The sequence below is a fragment of the Ictidomys tridecemlineatus genome, chromosome 6 (genome assembly GCF_052094955.1).
Source record: "Ictidomys tridecemlineatus isolate mIctTri1 chromosome 6, mIctTri1.hap1, whole genome shotgun sequence".
In the NCBI taxonomy this organism is placed as follows: Eukaryota; Metazoa; Chordata; class Mammalia; order Rodentia; family Sciuridae; genus Ictidomys; species Ictidomys tridecemlineatus.
This window is the reverse complement of record NC_135482.1, coordinates 124,598,361-124,612,549: the sequence shown is the minus strand read 5'-3', so window position 1 is coordinate 124,612,549 and position 14,189 is coordinate 124,598,361. Positions and strand designations below refer to the sequence as shown.

At 41.6% G+C, this 14,189-nt stretch overlaps 1 pseudogene; it reads left to right on the top strand.

The window, feature by feature from the left end:
• Nucleotides 1-12,278: 12,278 nt before the first annotated feature.
• LOC144365028 (cytochrome P450 27C1 pseudogene) lies at nt 12,279-13,630 on the top strand (annotated as a pseudogene).
• The last annotated feature ends 559 nt before the right edge of the window (nt 13,631-14,189 follow it).

Sequence of the window (14,189 nt, the reverse complement as noted above, 5' to 3'; positions counted from 1 at the left end):
AAAATAAAATAGAACTTCATGATATGGGAAAGGGCAATAATAAAATAGATATTGAAAAAAGCATCCTGGTTCTGTTGCAGATGTAAGGATAGCCAAATTGGAGTTTTGGATATCAGCTATTATGGATTTGAGCTAAATCATCTTCTTTTTGGTCTGTAGAAATCGCTTTAGTTAATCTCTCTGGAATCCAAATCGGCTGCTGTTCTCCCTGTGGAAACACAAAAACAGACCCCCGACTCCAGACAATCACTGGGTCAGGATTTTAGTTAATCTCTCCGGAATCCAAATCAGCTGCTGTTCTCCCTGTGGAAACACACAAACAGGCCCCCGGCTCCAGACAATCACTGGGTCAGAACCTTGGTTAATCTCTCTGGAATCTAAATCGGCTGCTGTTCTGGGTCAGAACCTTGGTTAATCTCTCTGGAATCCAAATCGGCTGCTGTTCTTCCTGTGGAAACACACAAACAGACCCCCGATTCCAGACAATTACTGGGTCAGGACCTTTCCATTGTCCTGTTAGAATATCTTTCCAAAGTACCTTGGGCTTATGTACATTTTTTGGACACATATGCCTTTCTGCAGCACTAAGTCCTGATGAATCCAAATTTAAAAAGTTTAGAGTAAAAAGGGTTATTTTAAGTTTATCTTTGGGGAATATATACCCCTTCCCAATTCCATCTTTTTGCTTTAATAAGTACATTTTAATAGTTTGATGAGCTCTTTCAACTATGCCTTGTCCCTGTGGATTGTATGGGATTCCTGTTATATGAGTAATGCCAAATGATGAGCAAAATTGTTTAAAAGAAGTAGACGTATAACCAGGGGCATTATCTGTTTTTAACTGTTTTGGAATGCCCACAGTGGCAAAATTTTGTAAGCAATGAGCTATAACATCTTTAGTTTTTTCACCGGCATGAAGGGAGCCCATCAAAAATCCAGAAGAAGTATCAACTGTAACATGCAAATATTTTAATTTTCCAAATTCTGGCAAGTGTGTGACGTCCATCTGCCAAATATGGTTAGGCATCAATCCTCTAGGATTGACTCCAAGATTAACTTGTGGTAAAAAGGTCACACAATTTTGACATTGTTTTATTATTTGTCTAGCTTGTTCCTTAGTTATTTTAAAACGCTTTTGTAAAGTATTAGCATTGACATGGAATCTTTCATGAAAATTTATAGCTTCTTCTAGTGTAGAGAAAATATGTATGCCACGTGTAGTTTTATCTGCTAAATCATTGCCCAAACTAAGGGCTCCAGGCAATCCTGTATGTGCCCTGATATGTCCTATAAAGAATGGATCTTTTCTGTCCCAGATTAAACTTTGTATAGTGGAAAACAAAGAGAAAACAGTAGAAGAAGGGGAAATCCTACCAGCATCTTCAAGGGATACTATAGCATTAACTATATACTGGCTAACAGAAAATAAATTAAATACAGAATCTTTAAACATCACAAAAGTTTGTAATACTGCATTAAGCTCTACCTTTTGAGCTGATTGTTTGGGTACTAAAAATGTAAAAGTTTGATCAGGTGTAACTACTGCTGCTGTACCATTATTTGACCCATCAGTGAATATATTTGGAGCATTCATGATAGGTGTTTTTCTTGTCATTTTTGGAAAAATTACAGGATGCAATGACCAAAAAGACAATAAAGGATTAGATGGTAAGTGGTTATCAAATGAAACATTAGATTTGCACATTATTATTGCCCAAGTATTTAACTCATTAGCTAATTCATCAATTTGATTCATAGTATATGGAGTAATAATTTTATGGGGAGAAATTCCAAACACTGCCTTTGCTGTTTTTATTCCTTTGAGTATTAATTGTCCTACAGCCTCAGGATATCTAGTAAGAATAGTGTTAGGAGAATAAGATAAATGTATCCATAATAATGGACCTTCTTGCCAAAATACTCCTGTAGGAATATTTTTTGTTGGTAGTACAATAAATAATAAAGGCAAACTTATATCAATTCTATCCAAATGCATATTTTCCATATATGTTTCAATGATTTTTAATGCCTTTCTTGCTTCAGGCGTTAACATTCGGGGTGAATTTGGATCTGATGGACCTTTTAGGATATCAAATAAAGGTCCCAATTCTCCTGTTGGAATACCTAGATAAGGCCTTATCCAATTTATGTCTCCTAATAACTTTTGAAAGTCATTAAGTGATTTGAGTTGATCTACTCGTATTTGAATTTTTGGTGGATGGACCATGGTTGAGGATAATAGAACTCCTAAATAATTAATTGGAAAATTTAATTGTACTTTATCTATTGCTATCTCTAGATTATAATTTTTTAATAAGTTTGTAAGTGTGGCATAACATTCTAGCAATGTGTTTTTAGCTTTGTGTGCTAATAATACATCATCCATATAATGAAATATTTGTAGTTCAGGATTTTGATTTCTAAGTGGCTGGATTACTTTGTTAACATAAATTTGACACATAGTTGGGCTGTTAGCCATCCCTTGAGGGAGTACTTTCCATTCATATCTCTGATCAGGACCTTCATGATTTAGTGCAGGGATAGTAAATGCAAAACGTGGACTATCCTCAGGATGAATTGGAATTGCAAAAAAACAATCTTTAATATCTATAACTAAAACATACCAAGTTTTTGGCAAAGCAGACAATTGAGGAATCCCCGATTGAGCAGGTCCCATAATGACCATTTCATTGTTAATGGCTCTTAAATCTTGCAGTAATCTCCATTTACCAGATTTCTTTTTGATGACAAAAATGGGAGTATTATGGGGAGATACAGAAGGTTGTATATGTCCTTCCGCTAATTGTTGTTTGACCAGATCATGGGCTACTTGTGTCTTTTCTTTAGTCAAGGGCCACTGAGGAACCCATACTGGTCTTTCTGATTTCCATGTAATTTTTATTGTCTCAGTGGCCCTTTGTGAAAATCCAACCCATGTCTGACTGTTCCTTGATCTATTTGTATTGGTGCTGCTATACATTGTTCTTGTCTTTCTAATCTTTTTCCTTTCCTAAAACCTTGTCTAGCCATAATAGTGGGTGCATTTTGATTGATATTATTTGTTAATGTCAAACCTAATTGATCTAAGACATCTCGTCCCCATAAATTTACGGGAAGATGATCCAATACATATGGCTGTATAGTTCCTTCACATCCTTCAGGATCCTTCCAATCTAATAGCATTGCACTTCTATCGGGATTAGTCGCCACTCCTAGGCCTTGAAGCGATTGAGTGGCTTGTTGTAATGGCCAATGTTTTGGCCATTCTTGACGAGAGATGATGCTAAGGTCTGCACCTGTATCCAGTAGCCCATTAAATTCATGTCCTTGAATATTTAGTTTTAGCATGGGGCGAGAATCTAAATTTAAAGAAAGCATAGCCCAATCTACACCTGTGGAGCCTAATCCCTTGGAACCTCTTTCTATAGCATGATTGGAAAATTTATCATGTAGGTTTGGTATTATTAGTAACTGTGCTATTCTATCTCCTGGTGAAATTACTGATATACCCTTTGGAGAACTGGCTATAATTTTTATTTCACCTTCATAATCGGAATCAATTACCCCAGGACTTATCAAAAGTCCTTTTAGAGTAGAAGAGCTGCGTCCCAATAATAAGCCTACTGTTCCTTTGGGAAGAGGTCCTTTTACCCCTGTGGGAATGATTTGAACTCCCATCTCTGGAGTTAGTACTGATTTGGTGGAGGTGCAGATGTCCAACCCTGCGCTCCCTCTGGTTTGTCTGATGAGGGATCTGATGTGCTGGGCACTACCCTGACGGGGTTGCTGGGGTTGCTGGGTTCCTCCAGTGCTCCGTATATTTGTGGTTTGGGGCCCCGGAGCATTGGGGCCCCCTGTCCATTTTTTGGCAACGGAGCCCGATGCCTTTGTCCACGATATTGTGGATAAACACCTTGTCCTTGTTCGTTTTTTGATAATGGAGTACCCTCTATGGTGGTTTGAGGACAGCATTCATTAGCCCAATATAATGGAGTACCCTCTATGGTGGTTTGAGAACGGCATTCATTAGCCCAATGTCTCCCTCTACGGCATCGTGGGCAAATACCCGGTATTCTACTTGTTTGATACCTAGTTTTGTTAAACCCTCCTCCTATGGGGCAATTCCTTTTAAAATGTCCTGTTTGTTGACAATTGTAGCATGTTCTTGGCCTGGCATCTAAAGCCTGTTTTACTGCAGCTGCCACAATTTGCCCTTGTTCATTAATGTCTCTGGCATCTAAAACCTGTTTTACTGCAGCTGCCACAATTTGCCCTTGTTCATTAATGTCTCTGGCATCTAAAGCCTGTTTTACTGCAGCTGCCACAATTTGCCCTTGTTCGTTAATGTCTCTACATAATTTAATATATGTGTTTAAATCTTCCTGTTTCCATGGTCTAATGATATCTCTACACCAACGATTCGCTTGGTCATAAGCCAGTTGTTTTATTAATGGCATTGCTTGTTCTGTATTCCCAAAAACTCTGGTAGCTGTTTGAATAAGCCTATCTACAAATTCAGCGTAAGGTTCATTAGCTCCTTGTATTATCTTAGATAATTGACCTTGTAAACCTCCATGTTCTTGTAAAGTCTTCCATGCCCTGACTGCATCTATAGCAATTTGTGAATATACACCAGGATCATATGCATTTTGTTGCTGCCGATCCTCATAAGTTCCCTTTCCTAACAACATATCTAGATTTCTCTGAGGATAACCAGCTGCTGCATTTCGACTAGCCGTCTCCTTGCAAAATTCCTCATTGGCAACCTTCCATAACAGGTATTGTCCTCCATTTAGCACAGCTTTACACATACTAGCCCAATCTGCTGGCGTCATGCTTAAGTTGGTAATGGATTCGACCAAGCTTACAGTGAAGGGTGCTTGAGGACCATAGGTTGTTACAGCCTCTTTTAGCTCCTTCACTGATTTGAAATTTAAACCCTGGTAAGTTAGCTGCCCTCCTACCTCAAATACAGGGCATACTTGAGATCCAGTCTCAGGATCCCAACTATCAACTGCGGGGGTTGGGAGTCTCTTAGCATATGGAGGTGGTGCTGTTGATTGGACACTTATGCCCTCTGGTGATAGAGTGCTGTTAGTAGCAGTCTCCTGTAGAGGTGGCGCTGTTGGTTGAACACTTACGCCCTCTGGTGATAGAATGCTGTTAGTAGCAGTCTCCTGTAGAGGCGGTGCTGTTGGTTGGACACTTACGCTCTCTAATAAAAAGGTCTTATTAGCAGTCTCCTGTTTTAACTTTTCCCCTGATAGATTTTTCTGCTCTAAACTTCCTTCCTCTGTCTCACTATCTCGAAAGACCTTCTCTTTTACTTGAATCTTTTCCTCTTTCTGACTAACTTGAGAGACTTCCTCTTCTACTTGAATCAATATGTCTTCTTCTTCCTCTACCTCTGTCTGAATTGAAGGCTTTGGACTAAGCAAACCAGATACCAACGTCCACAATGACAATGTGCCAACTGGCAGAGTCCCTGGGTTGTTCTTTTCTATTCTTTTTAAATCTTCACCATGATGGTTCCATTGTGATATATCTAACAACTCCTCCTTAAAAAGCCATGGGCTATATTCTTGTATTATATCAACGTATGCCCTGACTGCTCTTGGTTTTACTGGGAAGCTTCCTTCCTCTAATAATTTACTTAACACTCTTTCGGTTTGTTTTTTACTAATTGCTGATCCCGTATTTCTACTATAATACAACCCAACAAGATGATGCCAAACAAAACCGAGACAGAATCCAATAAAAAGGGAACCACACAAAATCATTATAACAGCCTTTCTATCCTCCTGACATATGCATCCGTCCTTTCTCCCTATCTGTTCCTCAAACGCAAATAGTTTTTCCTCAGATGTGAGTGGTTTTTCTTCCCTCTCACTCATCTCCAGGGACAGGCAAGTTAAAACAAAAATGAAGCAAAACAAAAGAGGAATCTTAGAATGGCTCCCCATTCTCTCGCCCTGCCCTCAGGGGCGAGCAGTTTACTTACCCTCAGTTGCTCCCCGTGCGAGCCACCAAATGCCGAAGTCTGGCTTGGCACAAATCAGGAGCCACTTGTCAAAAAGAAACTAACTTTATTTTTAGAACTACAAACGCCAAACAAAACAGCTTCTCAGGGAAAAACCCTCAGAGCCCAACTGCCACCACCGGCTTCCACAAGCCTCTCCCCCCCACACCAGCCTCTCAACCTCCCACAATCCTCCTGCTCTTGAGGCCGATTGGCTGGGTTGTGTGGGCAGAGCCAAAGAAGTCACCCAATGAGCAGCTCCGTGGAGGAGCCAATCAGCTAGATGTTGCTGGGGCCGCTGTGAGCCAATCATCAGCTGGCAGTCTGAAGGGCAGGGAAACAGCCCAATGAACATCACCGCAGAGGAGCCAATCAGCTAGATGTTGCTGGGGCCACTGTGAGCCAATCATCAGCCGGCAACTGGAAGTTTGCTGGCAGCTGGATCATCAGCCAGCAGCTGGAAGTTTGCTGGGGCCCCTTTGGCTGTGGCTCTCAACAATAGATGCTGTTCAGTTCATTTGGCCTAGAAATACTTCCTCCTGTTTACCCTCCTCCCTGTTTTAGCCTGAATAATTTACACACCTTCTCCAGATACTAGAATGCAAATTACTTTTTCAGGGAGCTGTTTCCTGAAGAAGTGATATGTTTTCACCCAAACTTGCTTCCGGACCCAGAGTATCTTACAACCCCATTGGGTAAAGCCGGGGAAGTCTATCCTGTGTATGCTTAATATGATTTCATGAGGGAAAGACAGCTGCATGTCAGTGTTAGGTGCTGCTCTGTCCTTAGGACCCAGCACAATGACTGGCATATCACAAGCACTCTGTAAACACAAGCAGACAGTTTGATTAAGGAATCAATCCATTAATTGATTCCTTCACTTGACTTTTATTCATAATGCAGCGTTGCTAACATTCTGTCTGCTTCTTTTCTTTCTAAGTGTTCCGTTTCATTCTTTGAAATGAATAGCCAATGACAAAAATATCCAAAAACTCTTTCTGGAATACACAGGGGATTCTCTGAAGATGTTTCATTTATCTGACATTATTGAATTTTTACCAGGTGAGAGGATAGTCCTTCTTTATTACAGCCATTATTTGTTCACTGTCATTCAAGTCTTAATGGTACGTCACCACATTAGACATGACTCAGTAAGAGGAAGTTTCATCTATTTTGCACAGCTAGTTTTGTAAGACTGGAGTCAAACAATATTCATTATGCATAAAGGGCACGTAGAGCTTTAAGCTAGTCCCTTTTAAGATGATGACAAAATTTCTGGGATAGACAGACCTTAGGACAGAAGGTCATATGATGCATTAGTGAAGATGTTCTTTTGTTTTCTTCCTCAGCCTGTCCAGGCTTCCATGAATCACTGAAGAAACTGCTTTATTAAAGGAATAATAGGTTATGTGCATCCCTGAGCCAAGAAACAGTTCCTGTGGTTAATGAATCTTTTTGAGCTCCTGACCTATTTGAATTTTGCCAAATGCCTGGAGAGGAGGCTTCCTTCACACAGCTGACAGAGTCAGTGAGAAAGAACTGGGATCCTCTCAAATAAAAAGGCCTCATAACAATTTCTACCACCATTGCTTTGTGGTCCATCGCTTCCAATAAAGGAGAAGATCATGCTGAACTGAGCTGCTCCCTACCTAATAATGATCAGGAACCACTGCTAGGATCAGCCACTCCAAAACATGTGGATCTGGGAGTGCGTGTGTGTGTGTGTGTGTGTTTGTGTGTGTGTGTGAGAGAGAGAGAGAGAGAGAGAGAGAGAGAGAGGAAGAGAGGAAGACAGGGAATAACAGAGAGATGGAATTATACCAGTCATACATTTGATTTCAAAGAACAAGGTAATTTGAATCTCATGGGGCCCAATTTTTTTCTTCCAAAATTCCAGCTTTTATTTCTGAGTCAGAACACAGTTTTTCCTCTAGGTAAGATTGTATTGCTTTTATTAGAGATCACCTGTCTTCCAGGAATGATTTTAAAAGATCATTGAATCCCTTGACACTGCTTGCATGTTGACACATCACTCTGGAAAGAGGATCAGAAGCTAATGTGAAAGTCTCAAAAAGACGGAGGACTTTCCTGACTTCAAGAACTTCTGATTCAAATAAAAGGGAAATAAAAGTAGTTTTTAGGAGCCTGACCTCTGGAAGAAGACAAGGTATTTCACCTCTCTAAGCCTTTTAAAAGGTACAGTGATATGTATTCCATAATTCACTTGTAGGTGTAAAGTGCATGATGTATGTACAACTGTGAAAATACAGTGACAATCATACAGAGCTTGCCAAACAATAAATACCAGTTAGTATTGTATTTGGGCCCACCTCTCAAAAGATCCTCTTCTCCCCTAATTGAGGACAAAGATAGGGAGACAATTCTCCCATCCATAACTCAAGTTCAGGGCACCTAGTTTCCGCTCCTGGTTGCTTGTAGATGCACAATCTTCCCATAAATTGGAAGATGAGAATGTACATTCCTAGCACCTTTCACTCCAGAGATAAAGGTCTAAGAAAAATTTTCTTCAGTGCTGAAAGAAACTTCAGTGAGACTAGCCACTGGGATGGTTTGAGTATAGGTGGTGCCCCCCAGAGATCCCTAGGTAAAGGCTTGGTCCAAGGCACAGTGTCGCGAGGTACAGTGTACCTTTTAAGAAGTAAACCCTACGGAACATCCATATCTCTCTGGAAACCCTGCCCATTCCTTTTCCCCTTTGTTTTATGGCTTGAAATGGGGCCACTTGCTCTGACATGAAGTCCTGTGAATACTATCTATATTCTCGCCAGAAACCCAAAGCAAGGGCCACCCATTGGATTTGAACTTCTAAAACCATGAGGAAACTAAACCTTTTTTTTTTCACTAATATCCTATCTCAGTACTTTCTTGTTATAATGTAAAGCTGAATAATGCATTCAGCTCCCTAACTTCTCCTGGGGCCTTATCCTGAGGTTAACCACAGTGAGCACACCAGTCTTTGGAAGTTACATCGTGGCTGTGATTATTCAATTTACCAAAGGCCTTTAGAGCCATTGTTGGTAGCACTCCATTTCCAGTGTATCCAACGTGTGGTAAGAGGTAAGAACCAAATCTTGGTCTCCTGGGTGGCAATGTGAAGAGACTGAGGAACCCTGAGTGGGTAGGACCTGGTAGAAGGTGACTAGGTCATCACAGGCCCCGCCTTCAGAAGAGAATGATGTCGATTTTTGTGAATAATGTTGATGCTGTGAATTCTCACAAAAGGGAGTGTTATAAAGGGAGTATTATAAAAAGAGCAAGTCTGATGGCCCCTGAATGTCTCGGTTTTGTTTCATTTTGTTTTTCTCTGCAGATTCCCACTGGTGATGGTATTCGCCAGGAGAATGTCACCAAAGCCAAAATGTCACCAAAGCATGGCTCCATGCTCTTGAGTCTGCAAAACTTCTTTTCCTTATAAACTACCCAGCCTGTGGCATTTTACAATAGCAACAAAAAAAAAAACCAGACTAATACTCCATATAGGAAAGTCCAAGTCTTCTCATTTTAAATCTTTCTCATAAAGAAGCAGGGAATGTAACTAGATGGTTAAGAGCATGTTCTGTAGGGCCAGACCAAAATGACGACTCATTTTGGATCTTCCCTTTACAAACTGAGTATCCAGGACAAGCTACTGAAGTACTCTAAGGTCTGAGATTCCTCAAGGCGAAAATGAAGATGGTAATGGTCCTTCTATCATAGGATTGCTTCAAGGATCAAGTGAAGTAAAGCAATTAACATAATACACATCCCATGAGCATTAGCAATCATAATAAACAATATTTTTAAGTCAGAACAATAAGTGAGAAAGATGAATCCTTGGACTCAAAGGAACTTTTACTATGAAGTGGCAGTTAATTATGCCACACAGCTCATTTTCATATCATACATATGGAAATAGCACAGAGCCTTCCTTCTCCATCCATCCTACGAGCCAACTCACAGGGTATCAGTCCTCTTGGGACCTCAGCTTTTTGTTTAGAAAGATAAGTTGTCTGCTGGCAAGCTGTCAAGCTCCACTTCCTCATGCTCAATAGACTACAGACCAGTTTCATGAGCTAGCGAGAAGCTATAATTAAACTCAAAGTCAAAATACTCTCTCTACTTAACATGCCATGCTCATATCCTACTGGAAAAAAGACACGGCTCTTTAGAAAGAACATGACTTATTGATTGAGTAGCACTATCTGAAGAGTATGGCTGGGTTGAGGAAATAAAATAAAACCCAGCTAGCGTGAACCCTCAAGAATTGACTAAGTGGATTGTTTTATTTTCCTTTTCTGCCCTCTATGTCATGGTTCCTTTCTTTCTTTCCTCTAGACTTGTTCTTGTCCTTGCCTTTTCCTTCTTATAGACTTTTGACTTTTTTTTTTTTTTCTGGTCGGTGTATGCCACATGCCCCAGTACAGCAATGACAAAGGTGAGCAAGGACCCAATTTTACCCTCAAGAATGTCACACTACAGTGGGGAGGATACACACTTACAGAAAACTTCCAAAACCCTGTGGAAAGGCAGCAATAAAGATATCCAGAGATAATTCAGGAACACCACTCTCTGGATTTAAGACCTTCACACAAGAACAAAGCCGAGTCTTCAAAAAAAGCATAATTTGTTTCCATCTTTTTTGGATTGAAAATTTGAAACTCGACACTGGGATAGTTCTTCCAAATTTACTTTCTCTAAAGTGCAACCAACAAGATTCAAGTGAGTCTTTATTAGATGATTGAGACTCATAGAATACAAATAGAATTTTATTTTACAGCCATAGAAAGGCAGATGTTTGGTAAGACTGCTCTGAATGTTAATAAAAAAAACCTACCTGATCTAATATGTTCTTGTGTTATCTGCTTTCCTTAAACATAGGAAAGGGCAATTTGAGTGAAATGAGTGTTTGGTGAACTAGGTTTAAACTGATACCTCAACCCAGGGGCATGAACTGCAGGTTCTCCAGGTTGGTGCCAGATGGTGTGTGCATGAGAACACAAGGGTTCGTATCTCAAGGCAAATCACTGTCCTCTCAGTTCCTGGTCTGATAAATGGACACAGTGAGGCTCACACTGTAATGCAATTACAGTGACCAAGTAAGGTGACACAGTTGCACCCTGTGCAAGCTCAGAAATTTGCAAGCCTCCCTCCTTTTCAGGTCTATGAGATGCACCCATGCTGCCCTTAATCCAAACTTATCTACAAAAAAAAAAAAACTGAATCTTGAAATGATTAGGAAATCATCTGAGGTCAAACAGATAATGATGGCAGAACTGAGACTTGATTCCAGATTTGCCTGACTCCCAAGACAGGAAGTAGAAGAATTCAACAATATTTCTGAGATTGCATTTGGTAATACCTTTAAGAACAGAATGTGATGGTTAATTTTATCAGTCAATGTGGATTGATTATGATGCCTAATTTTTAGTAGTCTAGATGTCAGTGTGAAGGTATTTTTAGATATTATTAATATTTACCATCAGTCAATTTTGCGTAAAGCAGATGACGTTCCATAACATGGACGGACCTCGTTCAATAAGTTGAAGAATTTAAAAGAAAAGACTGAAGGTTCCTGAATAAGAATTAATTCTGCTTTAAGATTGCAGCACAAAAACTCTTCTTATTTGTAGACTGCTTGGCCTACCCTGCAGATTTTAGACTCAAGACTACAACACCCGGGCTGGGGCTGGGGCTCAAGCAGTAGTGCGCTCACCTGGCATGTGCAGGGTGCTGAGTTGGATCCTCAGCACCACATACAAATAAAATAAAGATGTTGTGTCCACCGAAAAAAAAACTAAAAAATAAATATTAAAAAAATTCTCTCTCTCTCTCTCTCTCTCTCTCTCTCTCTCTCTCTTTAAACAACAACAACAACAAAAAGACTACAACACCAAATCTTACCTGTATTACAGCCTTTCTACCAGCCCTGAAGTGGCTTGCCCCCTGTATCACAGAAGCCATTTCCTTAATATAAATATCTCTACCCATCTTATGTGTATGTCTCTTTCTTTCTTTGTGTGTTTCTTGATAATAGACGAAAGACAGATGATAGATAAGTAAGTAGATAGATATGATAGGTAGAGATAGGATGGATCCATGATAGGTAGGTAGACACATAAATACACTGATACACTGATGATTAGTCATATATAGTCTGTTGCTTCTGCTTCTCTACTCTGAACCCTGATTCACACATAAGAGGTAATTGAGATCTGGGCGACCTGGGGCGCCACGGGCCGGAGACAGGGCCGAGGGGCCCCGGAGTCTCGCGGCCATACCGGGGCCGCGAACCCTCGCCAACCTGGTGGAGTTTTTCTGCAAGGACGGTTTCAGCCGAATCCACGAGATCCAGACCGCGACATGGTGGCTCAGGTGCTCCGGGCGGAGGGGGTCGCGCCCCAGAGAGCCAACATGGAGTCCTGGCAGGAGTACCGAGACTTACGAGGGAGAGCCACCGGGCTCATCTCAGCGGAAGGTGAACAGTGGCTCAAGACGAGAAGTGTATTCAGACAAAGAATTCTGAAACCGACAGATGTGGCCATTTTCTCTGGAGAAGTCAACCAAGTTATTGCTGATTTGATTAAAAAAATCTACATCCTCAGGAGCCATGCAGAAGATGGGGAAACGGTGACTAATGTCAATGATCTTTTCTTCAAATATTCAATGGAAGGTGTGGCCACCATCCTTTACGAGAGTCGCTTAGGATGCCTGGAGAACCACATCCCCCAGACAACAGTGGAGTACATTGAAGCCCTGGAGCTCATGTTCAGCATGTTCAAGACCTCCATGTAGGCAGGTGCCACCCCCAGATGGCTCCGCCCCTTCATCCCCAAACCCTGGCGAGAATTCTGCAGGTCCTGGGATGGACTCTTCAAATTCAGCCAAATTCATGTCGACAACAAGTTGAGGGACATACAGTGCCAATTGGACAGAGGGGAGAGGGTGAACGGGGGACTTCTCACCTACCTCTTCCTTAGCCAGACACTGACGCTGGAGGAGATCTGCGCCAACATGACGGAGATGCTGCTGGCCGGCGTTGACACAACATCGTTCACGTTATCCTGGGCAGTGTATCTCCTGGCAAGGCACCCAGAAGTGCAGCAGACCGTGTATCGGGAGATAGTCAAGAATTTGGGGGAAAGGCATGTTCCAACTGCAGCAGATGTTCCCAAAGTCCCGCTGGTCAGAGCTCTCCTGAAGGAAACCCTGAGGCTGTTTCCAGTGCTACCAGGGAATGGCTGTGTCACCCAAGAAGACCTGGTTATTGGCGGATATCTGATTCCCAAAGGCACCCAGCTGGCCCTCTGCCACTATGCCACCTCCTATGAGGATGAGAACTTCCCTCGGGCCAAGGAGTTCAGGCCCGAGCGCTGGCTGCGGAAAGCAAATCTGGACAGAGTCGACAATTTCGGGTCCATCCCCTTTGGCTATGGGGTGCGCAGTTGCATTGGGCGGAGAATCGCAGAGCTGGAGATTCACCTGGTCATGATCCAGTTGCTTCAGCATTTTGAGATCAAAACATCTTCTTGGACTAAAGCTGTTCATGCAAAAACCCATGGGCTTCTGACCCCGGGGGAGCCCATCCACGTACGTTTTGTTAACAGAAAGTAAGCCTGGGTTTGGAACCCGGGCTGGTGGAGCGGAGCTGGCTCGTCAGCATGCACTAGGTGTGTGTGTATCCCTGGCCACAGCAGTGGAGGAGGGCTCTAGAGCCTGCCTTGGGATCAACTGGCCGTCCCGGCAAGACTTGGAAATCATGCTAAGGAATGCAGTGAGAGGGCTATTTTACTTTTGCCTGCCAGAAGTTGCCTTTTCTTTGAGGAAACAGCTATTTAAAAAGCAGTGGCACTGAACTCCCAAGTGCCATACTGTCCTCTACTCCGTTTTTAGTGACTGGATGTATTCTGTACATTTGTGTAAAGAAATGGTTTAGACAAATTCAGTTCTTGAACATATATGTTCTCTAATACTGACATCAGGGCTTAGGTAGAAGGCAACTTATTTTTTTTCTATTTTGAAGAGGGAACACTAAGAATGTCTCTTGTAATGCTGTGATCATGGGATGAAAACACCATAAACAATGTTTTATCCTGAGCATCAGATTTCGATCCCAAAAGAAGGGTTCACAAATTAAAAGGATGGTACTCTTATTCTCCTCTCCAAACCAGAG